At 40.4% G+C, this 4926-nt stretch overlaps 1 long non-coding RNA gene across 1 annotated transcript; it reads right to left on the bottom strand.

The window, feature by feature from the left end:
* Positions 1-2078: 2078 nt before the first annotated feature.
* Positions 2079-4618, bottom strand: LOC139399007 (uncharacterized). The gene is made up of 3 exons (XR_011631814.1): positions 4547-4618; positions 2365-2477; positions 2079-2158 (listed from the first exon to the last, which is right to left on the bottom strand). It is a non-coding gene; the product is annotated as an uncharacterized lncRNA (long non-coding RNA).
* Between the last annotated feature and the right edge of the window lie 308 nt (positions 4619-4926).

Raw genomic sequence — 4926 nt, 5'->3', positions numbered from 1 at the left:
TTACTAAACCTGTTTCTGGTGTCGATTGAATTAATAAAACAATTTAATAAATTTCAGAATAAGACCGTAACGTAACAAAATGTGGATAAATTCAAGGGGGTCTGAATACACTTTATACAGTGCATTCGGAAAGTATGTGGACACCCCTTCAAATTAGTAGATTTGGCCATTTCAGCCACACCCCTTGCTGACAGGTGTATTAAAATAAAATAAAAAAGTCAGGCACACAGCCATGTAATCTCCATAGACAAACATTGGTAGCAGAATGGCCTTACTGAAGAGCTCAGTGACTTTCAATGTAGCACCGTCATAGGATGCCACCTTTCCAACAAGTCAGTGAATCAAATTTCTGCCCTGCTGGAGCTGCCCGGTCATCTGTAAGTGCTTTATTGTGAAGTGGAAACGTCTAGGAGCAACCATAGCTCAGCCGCGAAGTGGTAGGCCACACAAGCTCACAGAATGGGACCGCCAAGTGTTGAAGCGCATAACGCTTTCAAATCTGGGTTCGGAGGATGCCAGGAAAACGCTACCTTACCGAATAAATAGTTTGGTGAAGGAGGAAATAATGGTCTGGGCTGTTTTTCATGGTTCGGGCTTGGCCCCTTAGTTCCAGTGAAGGGAAATCTTAACGCAACAGCATACAATGACATCCTAGACAATTCTGTGCTTCCAACATTGTGGGAACAGTTTGCGGAACTGCCCTTTCCTGTTTCAGCATGACAGTGCCCCCGTGCACAAAATGAGGTCCATACAGAAATGGTTTGTGGAAGAACTTGACTGGCCTGCAGAGCCCTGACCTCAACTCCATCGAACAACTTTGGGATGAATTGGAACGCCGACTGCGAGCCAGGCATAATCGCCCAACCTCACTAATGCTCGTGGCTGAATGAAAGCAAGTCCCCGCAGCAATATTCCAACATCTAGTGGAAAGCCTTCCCAGAAGAGTTGAGGCTGTTAAAGCAACAAGAGGGGGGAGGGGGAACCAACTCCCTATTAATTCCCATGATTTTGGAATGTGAAGTTCGACGAGCAGGTGTCCACATACTTTGTCATGTAGTGTATATCTGAAACATGTATTTTTATTTAACTAGGCAAGTCAGTTAAGAACAAATTCTTATTTACAATGACTGCTTGTTATAAATAAATACATTTAAATATTTATGACGAAACTTCAGACAAGAATAATGTGGGCATTGCCTGACTAAATAGGCAGCAAGCTAGTCGGTCTTGCCATTTGAGATTTATTGTATCATGTTTTAAAATGAGAAAGCAACCAAAAACCAGGTTCCCCTTCTAATGGAACACTTTGTATTGAGAACCAATTTGAAACCAACATTTGATTTTGTCTTGCTCAAAACCGCACATGATTTCACCAAAACAAGAGCATCAGACTAGTCCAACACCCTTCAATGTTTAAAGTAGGCTATTCCATGACTGTTGTGATTAGCCATACAGTTAAGACGCAACTGTTTAAATACCTGGTTTGCATACCTATTCGTCGTCATAGCATTTACAAGTAGATATCATTTGAAACATCTTTCCTACCACTGTCGGTCTCCATGCAACAACCAGCAATTTAAAGCTGCGTACTCGATGCCCGAAAGATTATCGAGGTTATACGTGTGTGACAATTAAATCGACATAAAAGATGGATACCCAAAGTTGTTTATTTTTTTAATCAATTATGTAGCCGAGATTAAAAATAGTATTATAATATTTTTGTTCACTTACCCTAGCGGCCATCTTAAGGGGGTGATAAACTGGCCCAGAGCGTTTTCAAAAACTCCCCGGTATGTCGAGCCCTAACACAAACAGACGGGTATTTCCTGTGCCGTCGTCACCTCTTCCCGAAAGTTGGTATATTTTTGGTCAATTGCACATTACTGTTTGAGGCTACTGTAGACCATTGTAAAACGGTGTTTTAATCCGTTATTTGGTTACATGTGAATATATTTAGTATAGTTCTATCTAAAAAAAGGATAGCTTTTTTAATGTTAAACTTTTGTTTTCATGTAATTCACTGAGTAGGGTGGTCCTCCCCTTCCTCCTCTGAGGAGCCTCCACTGGTAGAAACTTACTTTGGGAAGCAGTGGGCAGCAGACAGTACCCAGTCCTTAGTGATGATGGTGCCTCCACAGATATGGCCATCCTTCGCTGTCTAAAGACCAAGAGGGGGAAAGAGGTAAAGAGGTTGAGGTGAATCATCAAAACAGGTCTTATTCCCCTCTCTCTCAGCAGTTCAGCATGATGACCAACACACACACACACACACACACACACACACACACACACACACACTAAAACCAGACAAACAAGTCTTCATGCATTTTGTTCATTCCATATCATGACTCAGCGCTGACATACCTGAATATCCACTTGCCACGGCCATGCCCCCATTGATGCATCTACTCCTCCCACAATCCTGTTCCCCATGGGTGGTTGACCACACTCTTCCTGAGCGTGACAAACCATGACACCTGAGAACAGTAGGCGAAATGGGAATTAGACCAGTCGTGTAGAAAGTACGCAATTGTCATACTTGAGAAAGTAAAGACACCTTAATAGAAAATGACTCGAGTAAAAGTCACCTAGTAAAATACTACTTGAGTAAACATCACAAAGTATGTTTTAAAATATCAAAAGTATAAGTATAAATCATTTCAAATTCCTTATGTTAAGCAAACCAGATGGCACCATTTTTGTTTTACAGATAGCCAGAGGCACACTCATACATAATTTACAAATGAAGAATTTGTCTTTAGTGATTCTGCTAGATCAGAGGCAGTAGGGATGACCAGAGATGTTCGCTTGATAACTGTGTGACTAACAATTTTAGGTGTTAGGGAAAGTGTATGAAGTAAAAAAGTACCTTATTTTCTTTAGGAATGTAGTTTAGTAAAAGTAGTCAAACATATAAATAGTAAAGTCAAATTCAGATACTCAAAACAATTACTTATGTAGTACTTTAAAGTATACCATTACCAAACAAATATTGTAGTTTTGAAACTGCAGTCGACTGTGGTATTTTGGACCCAGTATTTGCAGCATATTGCAGTTATACTGCACTCTGACTGCCATATTTTTTGTAAGAGTTTTTACTTAAGTACTTTACACCACTTAGCAGGACAAGAAAATGGTCTAATTTACACACTTATCAAGAGAACATCCCTGGTCATCCCTACTGCCTCTGATCTGGAGGACTCAAACAGAGAACATCCCTGGTCATCCCTACTGCCTCTGATCTGGAGGACTCACTAAACAGAGAACATCCCTGGTCATCCCTACTGCCTCTGATCTGGAGGACTCACTAAACAGAGAACATCCCTGGTCATCCCTACTGCCTCTGATCTGGAGGACTCAATAAACAGAGAACACACCTGGGTCACCCCTACTGCCTCTGATCTGGAGGACTCACTAAACAGAGAACACACCTGGTCACCCCTACTGCCTCTGATCTGGAGGACTCACTAAACAGAGAACACACCTGGTCACCCCTACTGCCTCTGATCTGGCAGAATCACAAATTCTTCATTTGTAAATTATGTATGAGTGTGCCTCTGGCTATCTGCAAATCTGCCTTTTGGTTTGTTTAATATAAGGAATTGGAAATGTACACTTTTGATACTTAAGTATATTTAAGCTGCTCTTTTGCACACCAGTATCTGTACCTGCACATGACCATCTGATCATTTATCACTCCGGTGTTAATCTGCTAAATTGTAATTATTCGCCTACCTCCTCATGCCTTTTGCACACAATGTATAGACTATTTATTTTATTTTATTCTGTGTTATTGACTTGTTAATTGTTGACTCCATGTGTAACTGTGTTGTTGTCTGTTCACACTGCTATGCTTTATCTTGGCCAGGTCGCAGTTGTAAATGAGACCTTGTTCTCAACTAGCCTACCTGGTTAAATAAAGGTGAAATAAAATAAATTAAATCAGCAATTACATGTACTTTTGATACTTAGGTAAATGTAAAACCAAATACTTTTACTCAAGTAGTTTTACTGGGTGACTTTCACTTTTGTCATATTCTGTTAAGGTATTTTTTACTTTGACTCAAGTTGGACAGTTGGGTACTTTTTCCACCACTGCCTTTAAATTGATACATATGCCTACGTGAGTACGCTGTCGATTAGGGCTGGCCTAGGCCCAAAGTGCATATGCTAAATTTGATCAAATACCCACAAACAGAACCGTCATTCTGTTACCAAACATAGTATCTACACTGTACTTCAAGTAGATGTTTTCGTGATATTCTTAGTGGAAATTGTTAAAAATAATCATTGTGCATAGTTGCATGGTTCGCTTAGCTTTGCAATCGAAGTGTTAAACACATTTAAAGTAAAAAAATCTGAGTATCAGCGTCACTCCTGCCGTGGAAATGCCATTAGGCAATGTTGCCGGAGTAGCCAAAACAAAGGTACCCAAATACAGGTCTATATTTTCTTTGCAACCCGCAAATGAGTCGATTGAAATTATACACAACTGACCTACTTCACTGACATGACCAGGTTATAGCATAAAGACATGAAAACTCACCTGTGAAACACCAAAGAAGTCTAACATAAAAGTCTGAATTCGGTATCATTTTCGAGGGACACGCGAATTTCACGTAGCCCCAAATTTCCCCCCAAAACGGTAGTATTCTTGAGAAGTCTTGTGTTCTAAATCAAATCGTCCGTACAGCAGCTAATTTTCACGGAAACCCACTTTCCACAATAGCGGTGTTGAAATCCTTCAGGGCGTGCGAATGGTTAAAATACGTATGAAAATGTCTACAAAATGTATGCGAAAACAAAGAGAACCATACGGTTACTGACAACCTCTTGGTTTATGCCTCCATTTAATACAAGGTTTGGAGAACCAGACCCGTGGACCACGTTCGTCAGAAAATCTCTAACGCTGGGACAGGCATTTGA

Source organism: Oncorhynchus clarkii, unplaced genomic scaffold (assembly GCF_045791955.1).
Source record: "Oncorhynchus clarkii lewisi isolate Uvic-CL-2024 unplaced genomic scaffold, UVic_Ocla_1.0 unplaced_contig_7142_pilon_pilon, whole genome shotgun sequence".
Lineage (NCBI taxonomy): Eukaryota > Metazoa > Chordata > Actinopteri > Salmoniformes > Salmonidae > Oncorhynchus > Oncorhynchus clarkii.
This window is presented reverse-complemented; position numbering and strand designations above follow the sequence as displayed.